The following is a 22,307-nucleotide window of genomic DNA, read 5'->3' as shown; positions in this document are numbered from 1 at the left end:
CCTCCTAGCAGAGCTAATAAGTACTGTAAGTAACAACATATATTTATAACACACAACCCTATTTCCCCTCTTTATTTTGCAAATTGTAATATTATATACACAAGCCGCAAGGTGAGGTCAGGAATTAGGAATGTCAAATTTTTTAAATATCTTAATTTTAATTAATGCCTTCATTTTTTATTTAATTTTAATTTAATGTCAATTATTTATGTAATTTTAATTAATGAATTAATTTTTTATTAAGTACAGTATAGATTAGAAAGTACATTTCAGATTTCAGGCTGTGGTTTGTTTTATTTATTTCTAATAGAGGATTTCACTGTTCTCTATACACACAAACACACTGCAGCTCCCACCTCTATACACACAAACACACACTCCAGCCCCCACCTCTATACACACAAACACACTGCAGCTCCCACCTCTATACACACAAACACACACTGCAGCCCCCACCTCTATACACACAAACACACACTTCAGGGCCCACCTCTGTATACAGAAACACACTGCAGGGCCCACCTCTGTATACAGAAACACACACTGCAGGGCCCACCTCTGTATACAGAAACACACTGCAGGGCCCACCTCTGTATACTGAAACACACACTGCAGGGCCCACCTCTATACAAACAAACACACACTGCAGCCCCCACCTCTATACACACAAACACACACGTCAGGGCCCACCTCTGTATACAGAAACACACTGCAGGGCCCACCTCTGTATACAGAAACACACTGCAGGGCCCACCTCTGTATACAGAAACACACAGTGCAGGGCCCACCTCTGTATACAGAAACACACACTGCAGCCAGGGTTGTCATGGCAACGGGGGCGTGACGTGATGTACATTGTTTTATAAATATATTTTTTTAAGTGTCCCGGTTTTTTATCTTGAAAATCTGGTCACCCTATGCTTAGTTTTAATTTGAGGAGCGCTTGTGTAATCTCCTCTTTGGATACTGGGCCAAATTGAAAATTGTGGGCAGTGTTGGGAGGGGGGGGTGGGCTATGTGGGTACTCCCAGGATGAGATTCAGGTTTGTGGTTTGGGCTGCTTTTCGCTAATAAGTTAGTGGCACACCCCACAGTCATTGACTGAGCCATTGATTTAGCCAGCTGTGCTGAAGCAGGGATATCCTTAAAACCTGACCTGTTGGTGGCCCTTGAGGACTGCAGTTGGTCACCCCTGCAGTATTGTATATTATTTAATACGTTTTGTATAGAGGACATATTGGCCTTCTCTGTAGTATACAGGCATACCCGCATTAACGTACGCAATGGGACCGGAGCATGTATGTAAAGCGAAAATGTACTTAAGTGAAGCACTACCTTTTTTTCCCCACTTTTCGATGCATGTACTGTACGGCAATCATCATATACTTGAATAACTGATATAAATAACGCATGTGTAACAGGCTCTATAGTCTCCCCGCTTGCGCACAGCTTCGGTACAGGTAGGGAGCTGGTATTGCTGTTCAGGACGTGCTGACAGGCGCATGCGTGAGCTGCCGTTTGCCTATTGGGCGATATGGCCTTACTCGCGAGTGTACTTAAAGTGAGTGTCCTTAAACCGGGGTATGCCTGTATAGGTGTTTTGGTGTCCATTCCATAAAACAGCATCAAGAGGAGGGAACGTTGTATATTACAGACTAAGCTTTTCATCCTGTACCCTAACTATTCTTATTAGTGTTAACATTTATTTGTGAAGCGCCAACATAATCCACAGCGCTGTTTAATGGGTTACAGAGTTATGTATGAACAGTAATGTGGTGCACTCATGAAAACATGATACTTGCCACCGGTGCTGAGCAAGGTGGTCCCGCCGCAAACTGGATCCCAGAGGAAGAAAGAGGCTGGCACTCAGGTGGTCTTGGTAAAAAAAACAAAAGACCACATCTACCTTCAATAAATGTTTCTGATACTTTTTTGTACCAAGACCCCTGAGTGCCCACCTCTTTATTCCTATTATATAAACAGTTACATACAAGTCAGGACAAGCAAGCACAGATACAAAGAGGTAATCAGGGCTCAGCTCGTGAGAGCTAACAGTCTAGAGGGGGCGAGGGACAAAGATGAAACAAGAAGGTAAAGTGGCTGCTCATTGTGGGACACTGTGTGGCTCAGGTTAGAATGTGGCTCAGGTTAGAATGTGGCCCAGGTTAGAATGTGGCTCAGGTTAGAATGTGGCCCAGGTTAGAATGTGGCCCAGGTTAGAATGTGGCCCAGGTTAGAATGTGGCCCAGGTTAGAATGTGGCCCAGGTTAGAATGTGGCCCAGGTTAGAATGTGGCTCAGGTTAGAATGTGGCCCAGGTTAGAATGTGGCCCAGGTTAGAATGTGGCTCAGGTTAGAATGTGGCTCAGGTTAGAATGTGGCCCAGGTTAGAATGTGGCCCAGGTTAGAATGTGGCTCAGGTTAGAATGTGGCCCAGGTTAGAATGTGGCCCAGGTTAGAATGTGGCTCAGGTTAGAATGTGGCCCAGGTTAGAATGTGGCTCAGGTTAGAATGTGGCTCCGGTTAGAATGTGGCTCAGGTTAGAATGTGGCACAGGTTAGAATGTGGCCCAGGTTAGAATGTGGCCCAGGTTAGAATGTGGCCCAGGTTAGAATGTGGCCCAGGTTAGAATGTGGCTCAGGTTAGAATGTGGCTCAGGTTAGAATGTGGCTCAGGTTAGAATGTGGCTCAGGTTAGAATGTGGCTCAGGTTAGAATGTGGCTCAGGTTAGAATGTGGCTCCGGTTAGAATTTGGCTCGGTTAGAATGTGGCACAGGTTAGAATGTGGCTCAGGTTAGAATGTGGCTCAGGTTAGAATGTGGCTCAGGTTAGATTGTGGCTCAGGTTAGAATGTGGCTCAGGTTAGAATGTGGCTCAGGTTAGAATGTGGCTCAGGTTAGAATGTGGCTCAGGTTAGAATGTGGCTCCGGTTAGAATGTGGCTCCGGTTAGAATGTGGCTCAGGTTAGAATGTGGCTCAGGTTAGAATGTGGCTCAGGTTAGAATGTGGCTCAGGTTAGAATGTGGCCCAGGTTAGAATGTGGCTCAGGTTAGAATGTGGCTCAGGTTAGAATGTGGCTCAGGTTAGAATGTGACCCAGGTTAGAATGTGGCCCAGGTTAGAATGTGGCTCAGGTTAGAATGTGGCTCAGGTTAGAATGTGGCCCAGGTTAGAATGTGGCCCAGGTTAGAATGTGGCTCAGGTTAGAATGTGGCTCAGGTTAGAATGTGGCTCAGGTTAGAATGTGGCTCAGGTTAGAATGTGGCTCAGGTTAGAATGTGGCTCAGGTTAGAATGTGGCTCAGGTTAGAATGTGGCTCAGGTTAGAATGTGGCTCAGGTTAGAATGTGGCTCAGGTTAGAATGTGGCACAGGTTAGAATGTGGCCCAGTCTGACAGCAGAAGCCATTAAGGTTTGGGGGGGGGGAGGTGTTACATAGGGTATGTATGTCTTTATTTATATAACGCCAATAATGTACATAGCGCTTCACAGCAGTAATACACGTGACAATCATATAAATAACAAATAATACATGTAACGGGTATTCCCCCAACCAATCGCATATAGAGTGTATGTGAGGGGGAACCTATATGTTACCAGGTGTGGTGCGTATACCTGCAGGTTCACAGGAGGCCTGAGCCTCCGCTGATGGGAACCTGGGTTGCTTCTCTGGAACGTTTCTTCGGTCAGCGCCTCCACCTATGTAGGATTCTAGGAGTGTAGAATGTTCCCTACACAGGACCCACATATAGTAACCACATACACAGGAGTATAAGTATAACCGTTTACTATATGCAGAATCATAACATAACACATCACATCCCCTAACAGCAACACAGCCGTGTCACCCTTTGCCACTAGCTGGCAGCTATAACCTTGCCCCTAACCCCTTACTCCTCCCCAACACCGTGTACCCAGAGTCCCACGAGTCCTCTAAGAAACCCAAAACCTATAGGCGGGATCAGCGCCTGATGTACCGGTAGGTTGGTGCACTTAAAATACGATACCTGCCCCAGTGCTTGGGCACCTGGGGCTGCAGACACTTCACAAAGGATCCGCCGCTCTGCGATCTCCTCAGCGATGTCCTGTAACTCTGCCTGGCGGTAGGTGGCTCCCACATGGAGTGATCCACCTTTAGAAAGTCTCTTAATTCTGCAGCCGCAGAGAATGATTCCTTGTACACTGACCCTTCTTTTCAGAGCAAACAGCACTGCAGCTGTGTCACTGACTAAACTGACTGCTAACAGGGCAAAGTCCCTACCTAAGGGGCCTTCCCTAAAGCAGTCACAAGCTGAAGGGGAGTGGGGTCTAGCTGGGGCCTAAGGGGAGACTTCTGGCCTAGTGCAGGAGGCTACTTTCCTCCCTGCACAAGCACACCCCCCCCTCTCTGTGTCCCAGCTCCTAACTGACAATCCCTGTCTGCACACAACATTGTATCTTCTTTGCAGCATGAGAATCTGTAAACCCTATTGGCTTCAATGCAGCAGGTGATAGGGGTGAAAGAGCAGTCCCCAGAGGCTGCTGGGAATCATAGTCCACTCAGGACCTCTTCTCTATTAGCGCCGCGTGCGTGATCTCTACTGCGCATGTATGAAGCTGCAATGGCCGCCGCTACTCTTAACGGAGCATGTGCAACTTCCAAAAGCTCTTGCACACATGTAAGGGCCACCGCTACCCTTGCCAACCTCTGCGCATTGCGCGAACCTCGCGCCAACCATAACAGGGCCGCCGCGACTGCTCTGCTTACGCGCAAGCCTCTGCACATGTGCGAACACATTAACCATGGCGGCGTCCTGCCGCAGCTGCCACCGGAAGCCCCCGGGAACGCGCTCGCCTCCGCAGCAGCACGCACGCAAGGGGGAAAGAAACCGGCAGACAGGGGGACCGGAGGGACCCTGGCTACATAAAAATAACACAGAGGGGAGAAGTGCTTCAGACATAAAAATAACATTTAGGAAAAGGTGTCCCTTCTCCGAAGAGCTTAAAATCTAATTGGTTGGTAGAAAGAACGTACAGAGACAGTAGGAGGGCATTCTGATAAGTGCGTCTGCAGGGGGCCAAAGTTTATGTATGTTTTAATTATCAGCCATAGAGCTACTCATATGCTTCCTTAAGCAGTATTCCTCTGCATTCAATCACAACACCCACATATACTGAATCACAACTCACACAGACACACTGCACTCTCACACACTGCACACTCTCGCACACTACACATTGCACACTCACACACACTGCACACTCAGATACACTGCACTCTCACATTCAGACACACCACACACTCTCACACTGCAAACACTCTACACACTGTCACGCACACACTTTTACCTGGGGGTAGTACTCCGCATGCTCCGGTCCCCCGTGTGGGGAAACAGACAGGAGGAGGAGGAGGGGCTGTCTGTGTGCAGGGAAGGGAAGAGAGTAGAGAAGCAGCACGGCCCCGCCACCACAGCAGAGTGCAGAGACACAGCAAGGCCCCGCCCCCACAGCAGAGTGCAGAGACACAGCAAGGCCCCGCCCCCACAGCAGAGTGCAGAGACACAGCAAGGCCCCGCCCCCACAGCAGAGTGCAGAGACATAGCAAGGCCCCGCCCCCACAGCAGAGTGCAGAGACACAGCAAGGCCCCGCCCCCACAGCAGAGAGCAGAGACACAGCAAGGCCCCGCCCCCACAGCAGAGTGCAGAGACACAGCAAGGCGCCGCCCCCACAGCAGAGAGCAGAGACACAGCAAGGCCCCGCCACCACAGCAGAGAGCAGAGACACAGCAAGGCCCCGCCCCCACAGCAGAGTGCAGAGACACAGCAAGGCCCCGCCCCCACAGCAGAGTGCAGAGACACAGCAAGGCCCCGCCCCCACAGCAGAGAGCAGAGACACAGCAAGGCCCCGCCCCCACAGCAGAGTGCAGAGACACAGCAAGGCCCCGCCCCCACAGCAGAGAGCAGAGACACAGCAAGGCGCCGCCCCCACAGCAGAGCAGAGACACAGCAAGGCCCCGCCCCCACAGCAGAGAGCAGAGAAGCAGCAAGGCCCCGCCCCCACAGCAGAGAGCAGAGAAGCAGCAAGGCCCCGCCCCCACAGCAGAGAGCAGAGAAGCAGCAAGGCCCCGCCCCCACAGCAGAGCAGAGAAGCAGCAAGGCCCCGCCCCCACAGCAGAGAGCAGAGACACAGCAAGGCCCCGCCCCCACAGCAGAGAGCAGAGAAGCATCAAGGCCCCGCCCCCACAGCAGAGAGCAGAGACACAGCAAGGCCCCGCCCCCACAGCAGAGAGCAGAGAAGCAGCAAGGCCCCGCCCCCACAGCAAGGCCCCGCCCCCACAGCAGAGAGCAGAGAAGCAGCAAGGCCCCGCCCCCACAGCAGAGAGCAGAGAAGCAGCAAGGCCCCGCCCCCACAGCAAGGCCCCGCCCCCACAGCAAGGCGCCGCCCCCACATCAAAGAGCAGAGACACAGCAAGGCCCCGCCCCCACAGCAGAGAGCAGAGAAGCAGCAAGGCCCCGCCCCCACAGCAGAGAGCAGAGAGCAGAGACACAGCAAGGCCCCACAACAAGCAGAGAGCAGAGACACAGCAAGGCCCCGCCCCCACAGCAAGGCCCCGCACCCACAGCAGAGAAGCAGCAAGGCCCCGCCCCCACAGCAGAGAGCAGACACAGCAAGGCCCCGCCCCCACAGCAGAGAGCAGAGACACAGCAAGGCCCCGCCCCCACAGCAGAAAGCAGAGAAGCAACAAGGCCCCGCCCCCACAGCAGAGACACAGCAAGGCCCCGCCCCCACAGCAGAGAGCAGAGACACAGCAAGGCCCCGCCACCACAGCAGAGAGCAGAGACACAGCAAGGCCCCGCCCCCACAGCAGAGAGCAGAGAAGCAACAAGGCCCCGCCCCCACAGCAGAGAGCAGAGACACAGCAAGGCCCCGCCCCCACAGCAGAGACACAGCAAGGCCCCGCCCCCACAGCAGAGAGCAGAGACACAGCAAGGCCCCGCCCCCACAGCAGAGACACAGCAAGGCCCCGCCCCCACAGCAGAGAGCAGAGAAGCAGCAAGGCCCCGCCCCCACAGCAGAGAGCAGAGAAGCAACAAGGCCCCGCCCCCACAGCAGAGAGCAGAGACACAGCAAGGCCCCGCCCCCACAGCAGAGACACAGCAAGGCCCCGCCCCCACAGCAGAGAGCAGAGACACAGCAAGGCCCCGCCCCCACAGCAGAGAGCAGAGACACAGCAAGGCCCCGCCCCCACAGCAGAGAGCAGGGACACAGCAAGGCCCCGCCCCCACAGCAGACATAGCAAGGCCCCTCCCCCACAGCAGAGAGCAGAGACACAGCAAGGCCCCGCCCCCACAGCAGAGAGCAGGGACACAGCAAGGCCCCACCCCCACAGCAGACACAGCAAGGCCCCGCCCCCACAGCAGAGAGCAGAGACACAGCAAGGCCCCGCCCCCACAGCAGAGACACAGCAAGGCCCCGCCCCAACAGCAGAGAGCAGAGAAGCAGCAAGGCCCCGCCCCAACAGCAGAGAGCAGAGAGCAGCAAGGCCCCGCCCCCACAGCAGAGAGCAGAGACACAGCAAGGCCCCACCCCCACAGCAGAGAGCAGAGAAGCAGCAAGGCCCCTCCCCCACAGCAGAGAGCAGAGACACAGCAAGGCCCCGCCCCCACAGCAGAGAGCAGAGACACAGCAAGGCCCCGCCCCCACAGCAGAGAGCAGAGACACAGCAAGGCCCCGCCCCCACAGCAGAGAGCAGGGACACAGCAAGGCCCCGCCCCCACAGCAGACACAGCAAGGCCCCGCCCCCACAGCAGAGCAGAGACACAGCAAGGCCCCGCCCCCACAGCAGAGAGCAGAGAGCAGCAAGGCCCCGCCCCCACAGCAGAGAGCAGAGACACAGCAAGGCCCCGCCCCCACTGCAGAGAGCAGGGACACAGCAAGGCCCCACCCCCACAGCAGACACAGCAAGGCCCCGCCCCCACAGCAGAGAGCAGAGACACAGCAAGGCCCCGCCCCCACAGCAGAGAGCAGAGACACAGCAAGGCCCCGCCCCCACAGCAGAGACACAGCAAGGCCCCGCCCCCACAGCAGAGAGCAGAGAAGCAGCAAGGCCCCGCCCCCACAGCAGAGAGCAGAGAAGCAACAAGGCCCCGCCCCCACAGCAGAGAGCAGAGACACAGCAAGGCCCCGCCCCCACAGCAGAGACACAGCAAGGCCCCGCCCCCACAGCAGAGAGCAGAGACACAGCAAGGCCCCGCCCCCACAGCAGAGAGCAGAGACACAGCAAGGCCCCGCCCCCACAGCAGAGAGCAGGGACACAGCAAGGCCCCGCCCCCACAGCAGACATAGCAAGGCCCCTCCCCCACAGCAGAGAGCAGAGACACAGCAAGGCCCCGCCCCCACAGCAGAGAGCAGGGACACAGCAAGGCCCCACCCCCACAGCAGACACAGCAAGGCCCCGCCCCCACAGCAGAGAGCAGAGACACAGCAAGGCCCCGCCCCCACAGCAGAGACACAGCAAGGCCCCGCCCCAACAGCAGAGAGCAGAGAAGCAGCAAGGCCCCGCCCCAACAGCAGAGAGCAGAGAGCAGCAAGGCCCCGCCCCCACAGCAGAGAGCAGAGACACAGCAAGGCCCCACCCCCACAGCAGAGAGCAGAGAAGCAGCAAGGCCCCTCCCCCACAGCAGAGAGCAGAGACACAGCAAGGCCCCGCCCCCACAGCAGAGAGCAGAGACACAGCAAGGCCCCGCCCCCACAGCAGAGAGCAGAGACACAGCAAGGCCCCGCCCCCACAGCAGAGAGCAGGGACACAGCAAGGCCCCGCCCCCACAGCAGACACAGCAAGGCCCCGCCCCCACAGCAGAGCAGAGACACAGCAAGGCCCCGCCCCCACAGCAGAGAGCAGAGAGCAGCAAGGCCCCGCCCCCACAGCAGAGAGCAGAGACACAGCAAGGCCCCGCCCCCACTGCAGAGAGCAGGGACACAGCAAGGCCCCACCCCCACAGCAGACACAGCAAGGCCCCGCCCCCACAGCAGAGAGCAGAGACACAGCAAGGCCCCGCCCCCACAGCAGAGACACAGCAAGGCCCCGCCCCCACAGCAGAGAGCAGAGAAGCAGCAAGGCCCCGCCCCAACAGCAGAGAGCAGAGAGCAGCAAGGCCCCGCCCCCACAGCAGAGAGCAGAGACACAGCAAGGCCCCGCCCCCACAGCAGAAACACAGCAAGGCCCCGCCCCCACAGCAGAGACACAGCAAGGCCCCGCCCCCACAGCAGAGAGCAGAGAAGCAGCAAGGCCCCTCCCCCACAGCAGAGAGCAGAGACACAGCAAGGCCCCGCCCCCACAGCAGAGAGCAGAGAAGCAGCACGGAGCTTGTTCAACCGCCCGCGCACAGCGTCAGCCGGCACTCCGCCTGCGCCCCCCCTAAATAATCCTGCGCCCCCCCTAAATAATCCTGCGCCCCCCAGTTTGCGCACCGCTGGGGTCATTGCCGGAAGGTGGGAGCGAGTGAGAGGAGAGGGGGGAGGGAGTGAGTGTGGAAAAGAGGGAGTAAGAGTGAGACAGAGGGGATAAATACATGCGAGGCGGGAGGCGGGAGAGTGAGTGAGATGGAGGGGAGAGAAATACATGGGAAGAGGGTGGGAAATAGAGGAGGCCCGTGAGGTGTGAATTGGAGGGGCTCGCAATACCACCGAGAGGGAGGGGGGGGGAGGCGGGGGTTAACGTAACTCTAATCCTGGGTCCCGGGAAACCTGTTGGCGTCCTGGTCCAGCCACGCAGCTGGTCCCCATGGGGTTGGAGGGGGAGGGGAGTTGGATGTTAGAGGTATGACAAGTAGGCTTCCATATTGTAACACTGGCTTACAGGTGCAGTGCTGATTGTAATGTAGTTCTTATTAGAACAATATAACAGGGAAGGCCTTATTTTTAAGACTACTATTGACCCAGTCTCGAATTAAATCAATATTATAAAGAATATTGGCAGCAGAAAAGGAGGTACTGAGCTTCAGCACAGCAGCACTACTTGGAAAGTCAGTTGCTATTCCAATTTATGATTTAGATTTTTTTTTTTTTCACATTATTTTCCTGCATGGATAATACAAGCCTTGAACAGATAAAGTGACCTCTATTATTTTCTGCTAATGGCACAATCAGTTTTGGAACTGTTATACTGAGTGAGAGAGCCCAGGATCATACATTGTCTCTCCTCTCTATTAAGCTCCTACTCTGTATGATAAGGAGTAATTGTTGCATCATTACATTCCATTAACCTGGTATCTTGTAGCTGATCCAATATAGTGACCTTCCATTCAAACCATGGCTTCAATCTTGTTCTCCATCATATTGTCAACTTTTAGCTAAATGATGTGCAGACTAATTGTGACGATAAGGGGTAACCAGGCTCTCAAATAAAGGTTAAGTCCGTTTTGGTTACCCCTGATCCGTGTATAAGGGTCCAACAGAGTTAGCTCTTGCCATGCCAATGTATTGTATGCAAGAAAAGTATTTTTTGTGTTTTCCCCTTTCCGGGCCTGCCAGCGAGCAGGGATTGCTAGGGTGGGAGTTTCAAGTGGGGTTTTGCGGAGGATCCGTTAACAGAATGTGCCTAGGAGGTTGAGGTCTGGGGTTGTCGGTTCCCCTATAAATGTACCCGGGAATCATGCCTGATTCTCGGATACATGTAGGCACATTGTCTCGGCAATATCTTCCCTTGAAAACGCAAGCGTGACTCACCACTAGGGTACCCTGCTTCAGCATATCCCAGAAAGGAGAATGAGACACAAGGATGAATACACTGGCGACACACTTTATTCGAGCTCGGCTAGTTCCACGAATTCGGGTATACCCGGGTGTATTGAGGTTTGTGACTGTTTTCTGCCCGAGTGCATTGAGGTATTTTCCAGGCAGGGATTGAAGCATTTTATTCCCGCTGGCTGCAATACTGCACAGTATATATATATATACTGTATTACAATTCATGAATTTAAGCCATCTGGTAGACACGCGAAGCATTGCAGCCTATTAAATCCTAATCATTATCATTTAACAGATCAGCCGCCCGTCAGCCAGGCATGAACCCAGGCTGGGAAGGCAAACGCAACGGGGCTTGTCAGAGGTGAGGAGCGGCGCATTCCAGGTATCTGCCAGGTACATACTGGGTATTTGCTCGAATAAAGTGTGTCGGTGCAGTAGGTATCCCTGTAGCTGAGGTAATCCCTAGGTAAAGGGGGTACCCCACCAAGTTGACCCAGAACCAGTGTGGAGTCTAAAAGATAGTGTGTGGGGAATAAGGCAGTTAGAAATAAAAGTACAACATCTTTCTTCTTCTGTTCCCTGTACCCAGAGACTCAGACGTATATTAGAACATATACCGTAGTGTATTAAAATATACTTTAATAATGTACAGTAATGGAATGGAATGTGTTTTTACATTCAGAACCGATTTCCAAACAGGCGGCCTCAGCTAACCCATAGGCGCCGGAAAGTCTGCTGGACATCGGAGTTCAAAGCAGTCAGAGGATGCCAGAGGTGAGAATAGCATTTGGGCAGCGAGGAACGACGGAGTACCAGGTCTGGAGATCAATGGCAGTCGTCTGAGCCTTTCCCAGCGGGTGGCATTGACATAGCCAGGGATGGAGGTGGCAAACTTACGCATGTCCCTTGGCTATTTCAGATTTCCTGCTGATCTGGCTTTTCTAGCCGGCTTGGCTCTGATTGGTAATTTTCCCACGTGTTGATTGGGTACTGCGTTTTGCAAATGAAAATCAGAATATTACTGTATAAGAAGCTGTGAGCCAATCAGATTGTAGTTCTCCGGTAGTAAGTGCACGGGCGACTATTCAAAGTTTTTCTCTTGCGAGTAGAGCAACCGGCTTAGATTTCAAGCCAGAAAAGCCCGCCTGCCAGAGACTAAGTCCAGCTTTCTGCGGCCAAGTTCTCAAAATCGAACGTAGCGGACGCGGCTGGGATTTCATGCTGATTTGAGTTCCAGAGGATTTGGAGTAAGTCACGGTCCGGAGGGACCTAGTTCTCAGAATAAAACGTACCGGTGGCGTGTGGAACTTCACGCCAATTTTGGTACCAGGAGATTCCGGGCTAAGTCCCGGTTAGGGTAAAACTCTTCTATAGAGTTCCCTGCACCTAGGAAAGTCTAGTTTTCGACCCCAGTCCCAAAGTAAGTGTGTCTTTTTGTCTGTATTTTGTGTATCATTGTGTGTCAGCGAATTTGTGCGAATAAATTTCGATTTATTTCATTACCTTGTTTTGCTCAATGTATGATCCTGGTAAAAAGGTGTAAATAGCCTGGTCTCCCATGACACTAATGTAACAGCCAACCACCTGGGAAAGTGGTGTATTTAGGAGCGGGTCTATTAATAGCCCAAAAAGTAGAGGTGGGGGAAGGAGGAGATGCCAAAAGAGCCATATACAGTAATCCCTGTGCTGTGGGATTAGGGGGTGGAATTAAGCACTAAAATATAGGGGAGTGAACTCTGCCAGACACCAAGGAAAAAAACAAAGCTTTTCTGCCCCTTCTACCACAAAAAATGTTTTGAAATAAATTTGTCACAACAATATTGTCAGTCATGGGATGGACATGCAGTCTGGCCAGAGCAGAAGGCATTTAGATTGCCTGCTAGACTGTTGGTGGAACCGTTTGCTGTGAGAGTGGCATGTAGTGAATTGCAGAAGTATAGTAATTGCAGACTCACGCCACATCTGAAGGAAAGTCGAAGCCGTGAAATTTCACTGCTGCAGCTTTTCTGTTACTTAAATGGGCCATGCCGCTGGTGTTACATTAGGTTCACCCTCGGGCCCTGGTACACATCTGTGGAGGATAAAGTTACATACTGTATGTTGAAGGACCACCAATAATAATGATGTTAGATCAATAACAACTATATGGGATATTCCACAAGTAGAATTACATACTGTCACGGCCCCTTTTATTCTCCAACATCTCCAGTTTGTTTGGGTATTTTTTTCCGAATGCCACGCACTTCACCGCGTTCATGCCGCATTCATGCCGAGACAGCGCCAATAGTACTGTAGTTATCAGTGAAAGTTTGTATACAGCATGCCACCCATAAAGTTGCACGCATGCCGCCCATAATGTTACAGTAGCTTGCTTGTGTACCTCTAATACAGACCTCACATAACTGTGAGACTGTAATGTTAAAAACAATTAAATAAGCACAGCGCTAATACTGTTAATGCACGCGGCCGCGGCTTTAAATGCCGGAACATGCCGCATCAAACACTGCATCTGCCCGCGGTTTTAAAAGTCGCGCTGAAACGGCCGCAGGAGGCTAAAGGCGGCCGCCACTGTACAGTATATTTTTCACATTCTTGTGGCCTGATAGCATATACTGTATGAGGTGTTTGTTAGCTGTATATTGCTCTATATATTATATATGTCAGTTTCATGTCTTAGAGGTATTTTGTGAGCTACATTAAAGCCCATATTTACTCAGCAGTCTTGACTTGACATGTAAGGTGTCTTCCAGCACTGGAAGGTGCCTTATGGCAGAAGAATGCTTAAATACTCACATCAATGGGGATTTACATCTGAAAACGGATCCAAACAGCTGCTTCAAAGTATATTGAATTTACCCCTAAATCCCTAGTTGCAGTGCCACTACAGTCCATACTCTTACAAAAAAAATCCTTTATTTTCAGAGTTATAGTATATATATATATACTGTATATAGAACAAATGTCAAAATGCATCAGGCACTGATAAGGGGCGCTGGCGTAGCTAGCATGGGCGGGCCCCCAGGCCAAAAAAATCAGGGCTCCATTAATATTAATACTGGGTGTAATTTTTTTCTCCCTCCCCCAGCCTCTCCCTGATCCTCTCTCATCAACCCTCCTCATCATCATCAGTGTCCCCCCCCCATCAGCTCCCCCTCCACTCTCACCCCCAGCTCAGCTCTATCGGTCCCCCCAGCTCAGCTCTCCCCCCCCCACATCCCAGCTGAGCTCTCGCTCCCCCCCCCCCCATCCCAGCTCTATCTCTCCCCCACCCCCAGCTCAACACTCTCTGCTTCAGGTCTCTCTCCCTCTCTCTGATTCAGCTTTCGATCTCTCTCTGCTTCAGCTTTCACTTGCTCCTTCATCTCCCTCTCTGCTTCAGCTCTCTCTCCCTCTCTCTGCTTCAGCTCTCTCTCTGCTTCAGCTCTCTCTCTGCTTCAGCTCTCTCTCTGCTTCAGCTCTCTCTGCTTCAGCTCTCTCTCTGCTTCAGCTGTCTCTTTGCTTCAGCTGTCTCTCTTTCTGCTTCAGCTCTCCCCCTCAGCTCTCTTTCTCTCCCATACCTACGTATGGCGGGAGATGAGCAGAGGAGCAGCCGGCAGAGGAACTGTGGCCGCAGACACTGGAAGTGAAAAAGATTTCCAGGTCAGACTGCTAGAGGGCGCTCCTCCCCTGCCGTCCTCCTCTGCCCCTAGTGATGATTAGAATACTGGCATATCCTTTATTGGCGGGCCCGCCCCCGCATGCCATCTCCCCCATCCTGTCTTTACAGGGGGGAGGGGGAGAGAGCATGTATATATATGTATATGTAACCCCCTGTGTATGGCAAGCAACACATGCACACTGCCCCCTAACAGGTTCCTCTCCACGGGACATTTGACTGTGATGAGCTAGTAGAAAGGCTGGTGAAGAAGGAGGGACTAAGAGGGAGAGGCGTTTTAAAGAAGGGGCAGCCATGACAGTAGATTAGATCTGTGCGGACCTGAGCACAGCAGATTCGTTCGGTGTCTGCAGAGAGAGAGCACGTGGTGACAGGAGCTGCGATCTACTGTTCCAGAGTGGAAAGGAGATCGCGCCACTGGAGAGTATCCTGAACGGCTATAACAACACAGAGGTACAACACAAGCTCCCACTGCGTGCCTGCACTGTCATAATCCAACATACTCAGGATTGGGTGACTACTACAGATGCAGCGGCCGTTATTGAAACACTTCACACGTTGTATACCTCGGAATACCCAAGTCATGGCGCGGGATTTCTTCCAACGTACTGTGCAGACGAGTCCAGAAAATGGCATTTTAGTGTCGTGGCTTTTAAACACCTGAAATTGATACAGTAGCACAGTACTGTGCACATTTCAATTCATTCATTTAATTGCATTTAATTGCACACAATCCATGAAATTCAAACAAAGCAGCCGCGATAAACACGTGTGCCTGGGGCGATTGGCGGTGTTCATGCCGCGTGGAGTACAGCAGCGCACACGAAAACGGCGCCGTGATTTGTTTCAATAACGGCCGCTGCAGCTGTACATCACTGTCACTGACTCACACCCACACAGCGCTATTTGGGGATTGTGTTGTATATGTGTACAGTGTGTAGTGATCCTCTGCTGGGGATCACAAGCTGCCTGAGTTTAATAAGTGTATAGTAAATTAAATGAATTACCCGTACTGTGCTTGTATTATTCCTGCCGTCTTACCGTAGGCCACATGTGGCCCAGTAAGTCCGTGGCCCCAGCACCTTCTACAGCGCACACCTCGGCGACCGCGGTGCGTTCAAGCACCGTCCCCCCAGTCAGTCCGGTCCCAGTTATTACCTTGTCCCAAATTTCCCCAGCGGTGTGCGACAGGTTGTCAGTGAGACAGGGAAATTGAGCTTACAGTTTGCGACGGAGGCGTGGCCACACCCCCACCAGCGGTTCAGCCACTGAGGGCGTACAAGCCGCGTGAGGTCATGACCACACCCCTGCAAAATCCCCGCGACGCCCCCTCCCGTTGCAATCTCTCCCTCTCTCCCAGGACCGCAGATCACGGTGAAGCGCTGTGCACGCGCCGCCCCCCCTCCCCCCCCCCCCCCCCCGCCAGGCGCGCGTGCCGCAGTGCTGACTGGGACCGCAGCCTAAGTAACAGGCCCCAGGCTCAGAGATAGTTGCAAGTCTGAGAGCTAAAAGTAGAGGGGCTACATATAACAACACTCTTTGATATCTCCCTTTGGCACTAGTGACATTCAGCTCATGTACTAAACTTTACAAACGGCTTCATTTATTACATGCAGTATTTACAACTTGGCAGATAGGTCTGCAACACATTGCAACATAAAAGGGTTAAGAAAAACAATATTGGGAGTAGACAGCACTCAATGAAATAAACAAGAAACAACGTAGCTACACAGGTGGTGCAATGGGAACAAGTGAGGGCCCTCACCCTTCCAAACACTAATAATAAACTAAATAGTTCCCAGCACACAAAAACAGAAAAAACAGATCATCTGCACTGAATATTTAATTTAAAAGCATATAAAAGATGTACAAAAATGAAAGATGCGGGAGTAAACTGTACTCAAAGTGCTAAATAGCACCTAAGTGAAAGGGGTGTCAAATGGAGGGTGTGGATAGGGGAAGGCAGGGGGAAAACCATGGAAGAGAAGAAAGTGAAGAGGGGGGAAGGGGGGGGAGGAGGGTAAGCAGAAAAAACTGAGGAGAATAAAACAATAGGTAAGTAGAGGGGGGCAACGTTTCGGGGATAAACCCCTTCTTCTGGCCCGTTCCCTACAGTCTATGAGACCACAGGTACTGCCCTCTCTCTCAGTCCTAACTCCAAAAAAAATCCACACCAAGGGGAATAAAAGACTCAAGCAGCAACTAAGGGGTTAAGCCCAAGTCTATCTACAGAGGTGAAGACAAAACACAGTGATATTCGTTAAACAGTCCAGATCAAACAGATGGGACTACCACATAGAGTCCCACTATCACTGATCAGCTTTGAGAAACAGAAAACAGCCTCAGGATCAATGTGATATGAGTCAGGGCTCAGGGACAGCAAGCTCACGAATGGCCAGCAACGCTGGGGAACTGCTGTCAGCTGCGCCGAGATGCTCCACTGTCACAGATAATCACAACAGTATATGTTTCCATATTTATACATTTTCATCTTCGTGCATTGATAATAATGTGTAATTATTCTAATCGGCACGGGGTTAGGTTTTAGTGCATCCGCCCTCTGGGTGCCCTGTGACATGGATACTACGCACTTTATGAAGGCAAGCACAGTAGGAGCCCCATGCCTTGCCGGCGTGCCATCAAGAGCGTTCCCATGATCAAGACTTGCTCGAGGGACCGTGGAGCCTTGGTGCCGCAGGAACCCTGATATTCAAAGACTTAAAGCAGCCATCCTGCCCATTGTGGATAACGATTTTTAAAAGAATGTGAACACGTGGATCCTCAGGGGCTGAACCGTGCAATTTTTAGTTCCAGGTTCCCAAGATACGTTTGTAGTTGCCGATTTATATTCTGGATATTTAAAGATGGCACCAAAAAGAGAAGACAGGCGAGGAAAAGAACCCCCTAAAGAACAATATGATGGTTACATCATACCTAACTGTGGTCTTACACTTATCCAGACCTATGTCAGGGTCTGGACGTGAGTAACACCAGGTTTAGCTCGGACCTAACTAACGTAACGTTAAATCCCTGTGTTAACTATACCTGAGCTCTGTGGATCTGCGTTGTTAGGCTGAGGCCCCAGTACCTCCGCTGCACGCGGGCCCACGAGACTGGCGGCGCGTGCAGCCGATTCCCCGGTCTGCAGCTCACTGCAGGAAGAGAGACCGGGGGGGGGGGCGTGGCGGGGGAGTGACGGGGGCGCGTCCATGACGTCACCCGGCAGGTTCGCCCTCATTGGCTGAACCGCCAGGAGGTGTGGCTTAGCGCTCCATCGCGAGTCCTGCTCTCAATTCTATTGAGAGCAGGAGCAACTCTCGCCACAGCACTGCGGCCCCCCCTCGCAGCGGGCCCGGCGCCATTGAGGGGGGGGCTCTCGTCCCTGCAGCGTCCGCCACAGCGGGCGCTGCAGTAGCCAGCGGGGACCAGGCCTTAGAGGGAACACCTCTTTTGCATATCATCATCACTAACATCGGTTATAGTAACGCAAAGGGCTCGTTACGGCTGAAAACAGCACTTAAATGCAGCGTTAGGCTTCGTCCACAGTGACCGCAACCGCGTGTGCGACGGCGTGGTGCGAAAAAGAGACGGCCCTCTATGGGGTCGTCATAGTCGGCGCAAAAACAGTCAAGCGCAATGGCGCGACCGCATTTCCAAGATACAAGAATGTCATATTTCGTGCGGCGGCCGAGCGATGGCCACGTCACGGCGGCGGTTCAGCCGCGCCCCTGCCACGCCTCCCCGTCGCAAGGAATCTGAAGTCCACAGATCGCTTGGGCGAAGGGCATGCGCTTCGTTGTGCGAGCACACCCACTGTGGCCTTAGCGAGCTTTGAAGATCCCGTTAGCACTTAATGAGACGTTAACGTGAGCTTTGTGGATCTGGTCCTGTGAGGTTCAAATAATACGTAGTGTCATTGTGTGTCCGGAATACGTAGTGTCATTGTGTGTCCGGAATACGTAGTGTCATTGTGTGTCCGGAATACGTAGTGCCATTGTGTGTCCGGAATACGTAGTGTCATTGTGTGTCCGGAATACGTAGTGCCATTGTGTGTCCGGAATACGTAGTGTCATTGTGTGTCCGGAATACGTAGTGTCATTGTGTGTCCGGAATACGTAGTGCCATTGTGTGTCCGGAATACGTAGTGTCATTGTGTGTCCGCAATACGTAGTGTCATTGTGTGTCCGGAATACGTAGTGCCATTGTGTGTCCGGAATACGTAGTGCCATTGTGTGTCCGGAATATGTAGTGCCATTGTGTGTCCGCAATACGTAGTGCCATTGTGTGTCCGCAATACGTAGTGTCACTGTGTGTCCGCAATACGTAGTGTCATTGTGTGTCCGGAATACGTAGTGTCATTGTGTGTCCGGAATACGTAGTGTCATTGTGTGTCCGCAATACGTAGTGTCATTGTGTGTCCGGAATACTTAGTGTCATTGTGTGTCCGCAATACGTAGTGTCATTGTGTGTCCGCAATACGTAGTGTCATTGTGTGTCCGGAATACGTAGTGCCATTGTGTGTCCGGAATACGTAGTGTCATTGTGTGTCCGCAATACGTAGTGTCATTGTGTGTCCGGAATACGTAGTGTCATTGTGTGTCCGGAATACGTAGTGTCATTGTGTGTCCGGAATACGTAGTGTCATTGTGTGTCCGGAATATGTAGTGTCATTGTGTGTCCGGAATACGTAGTGTCATTGTGTGTCCGGAATACGTAGTGTCATTGTGTGTCCGGAGTGTCATTGTGTGTCCGGAATACGTAGTGTCATTGTGTGTCCGGAATACGTAGTGTTATTGTGTGTCCGGAATATGTAGTGTCATTGTGTGTCCGGAATACATAGTGTCATTGTGTGTCCGAAGTGTCATTGTGTGTCCGGAATACGTAGTGTCATTGTGTGTCCGGAATACGTAGTGTCATTGTGTGTCCGGAATACGTAGTGTCCGGAATGGGACATTTGGTCGTAGCCATCTTGCCACGACCAAATAGCTGCCGGCGCTTCACCGCGACTCTCGCCAACCCAGCCAATTCGCTTCTGGAATCCCCACCACTGGCCGCGTCTCAGGTAAGTTTTATTACCGTTTAGAGTAGGGGGTTAATTTAAGGGGTTTTAGTGGTTAGGATAGGCGGATAATTTAAGGTGTTTATTGGTTAGGGTAAGGGGTTATTGTAAGGGGGTTTAGAGGATAAGGTAGGGGGTTAATTTAGTGGTTTTTTGTGATTAGGGTAGGGGTTTAATTTAAGGGGTTTTAGGGTAAGGGCTTAGGGTAGGGGTTTTTAGGGTAAGGCACTTACCTTAGCGTCGAAGTGGCCGGTGGCAGAAGCTTCCAGCAGCAGGGTGAGTCGTGGCAAAGCGCCTGTGGCCATTCAGTCCTAGACAGTTGTGTCAACTCCAAACAGCATCATTTGTTTTATTGGTGCTAAAGAGTTTTTTAAACATGTAACATTTGTGGTAGAAGCAAATAAAGAGGGAGACATTTTCAAACAGATCTTATTGTTAAGGTTTCTAAATAAAAAATCGTGGCACGGCAGTGAAAACAATCACACTACAATTGCTGACAAAATTGTATCCCTCACCTAGATTGAACCTACAGTCACAATGACACAACTACACAAACCAGATACTTCTGGACTTATTAGAGCACTATCTCATAATTATACTTACTGCAGATGGCATTTCTGTGGTGAAAAGTCAATTTCAAATCCTCAGTACAGTACTTGATTTATAAAAACAGATTTTTGCTAATGTAACACTTGAACAAATGTGTCTAACTTCCTATCTTTTTTTTTTTTTATTATGCTGCAATATTGACATGAATATCAATAGATATTCATGTTGGCCAATCTTACATATTTATCAGAGAGCCTTCCCGAAATGTACACTGGCACAATGTTATTGATGTTATAATTTCTCCCTGATAAACATTGCTTTATCCCAATTTATGTTAGTAGAAGATAAAATAGATTTTGACTGTCAAACCTCAATGATGGGATGATCTGACACATGTAGATATATCTTTGTGTTTTGAGCTTTCTGGGCGGTATAATGTTGTTTGTTCCATTCATGTTTTGTGGCTTAATAATTCTATAACATCTGTGCTTTAGGAGATATAGGGGAAAAATGAATTTGAAGAATAAATAGGCACATGAAACAGAATGCTTTGTAATGTGTGTGTAAGCCTTAGTTTTTTCTATGACATCCTTATGGGTATGCATCTTTAAAATGTGTCACAGGACAAAAAAATTATTTGAGTTAATTCATCTGTGGATAAAAAAAAAATACACACACACACACACACACACACACACACACACACACACACACACACACACACACACACACACACACACACACACACACACACACACACACACACACACACACACACACACACACACACACACTTTGTACAAAGTGTGTATAACACACAGAATGGTTTATGACAGTGTTATGTAAGACTTGGTTGTCATTTCACACAAACCTGGATTTTGTTCTCACTTTTGCTCATACAGTGTGGTGAATGGGGAGTATATGATGTGAGATTTCCTGCCTGCCTGGTGAATTCCCTGGCCTCCCCAGCACCACTCTCTTTCCCTCTGCACTTATGTGCTAGCTGCCTTCACCAGCAGAATATATAGAAGGGTTTGTACCAACCGCTAGGAGCGCAGGGAGACTTTAACCATGTGCAGCACAGCACTGGATGGAAAGGGTTATGGCTGTAGCATCCTCTGCGTTAGGCAATCTGCAGCAGGTGCACTAAGTGTAAAGGGTATTTTGTTATATCTCGGAAAGGGTTTTATAAATGCGATGATAACAGTGGCTTGTCCCCTTTCTCATTTGATGACATGGTAGGAGCCGATACCAAAACAAAGGAAAGCGGCACATAAAAGGATCGGTTCTGTTACTAGACAGAGGACTTCAGCAAAGAGGCTTGCAGTTACTACTGTAACAGTGATCAGTGTGTAGAGGGGGAGCCGGGCACCCTACACTCCTAGAGCACCGAGGAACATCACCCCTTGCAGTATCCCTGAAACCAGCCTCCTCATTACATCCAGTTGCAGGTAAGATGAGGGATGGTCTTGTATAAGAACCCAAAGGGTGAGGGAGAAGGGGACAGACCTTAAATTGCTTGGAGCAGAACAAGAAGAATGTTGGTGGGAAAATAGAGTGGAAGGTGGACAGGGAAAGGTGATGATACAGTGTCCAGTGAGGTGATGGGGATACAAGGCATGTGGTTACCACTTGGCTCCACTTTACATGGCTCAGGCAGTCCTGGTTTGTAAGATCGTGCTTACTGTAGAACATAATGAAGTTTCTCATTGAGAAAATTTATTGTAGGAGGTTTATAGTAGGGCTATCTGGTTCTGGGATATAAAGCAAAGTGGTCACCCCATGGTGAATCCTATTGATTCCCAACAGGCATGTCTGTGCAGTCTATAAGTTTGAAGAGCAAAGGGTGTGATGAGCTGGAAGCTGGTTCATGGAGAAGTTTTTATCAACTGCATATTTCTCTGTTTCTCTTCATTAAATGTACATGTGCAGTGTGTGATGTGGTGAGGGGATGCCGTCTATAGGGGGCCCTAAATATGAGTGTCCTACAGAAGACCTAGGACAGCAATGTTCTGCAATCCTGCACTGAATATCTGTAACCCCTTAGGTGCCACACGAACCTTTCCTACACATGGATCTGTATGTTGTTGAGCCAACTTTGATGTATATAGATAACTGTCTACTTTGCTCTGAGTAGGGGCGGGCGGGGGTTCCAGTAGCTGATACTTTTAGTCATCAATTCTTTTATTCTGTCTGCAACTTCTTGTCTGTGTTACTGTGACTTTGCGCATCGTTGTGTACATTTGTAATGCGATTTCCTTTGTATCTCACAGTGTATGTGGATGCCAGTGTAATGTACTGACATCCAGCTTCATGAT

At 50.9% G+C, this 22,307-nt stretch overlaps 1 protein-coding gene across 2 annotated transcripts in view; it reads left to right on the top strand.

Annotated features, from left to right (window-relative positions):
• Window positions 1-21,058: 21,058 nt before the first annotated feature.
• Window positions 21,059-22,307, top strand: part of DISP3 (dispatched RND transporter family member 3) — a 131,937-nt gene continuing 130,688 nt past the window's right edge. The window contains exons 1-2 of one of the 2 annotated variants that reach the window (XM_075603478.1): window positions 21,068-21,130; window positions 21,232-21,440. The gene's annotated coding sequence lies outside the window, so the exon portion shown is untranslated. Of the gene's footprint in view, window positions 21,441-22,307 lie in introns of both variants that reach the window. The other variant, XM_075603479.1, reaches the window with a different exon arrangement.

The sequence above is a fragment of the Ascaphus truei genome, chromosome 6, assembly GCF_040206685.1.
Source record: "Ascaphus truei isolate aAscTru1 chromosome 6, aAscTru1.hap1, whole genome shotgun sequence".
NCBI lineage: Eukaryota > Metazoa > Chordata > Amphibia > Anura > Ascaphidae > Ascaphus > Ascaphus truei.
This window is presented reverse-complemented; position numbering and strand designations above follow the sequence as displayed.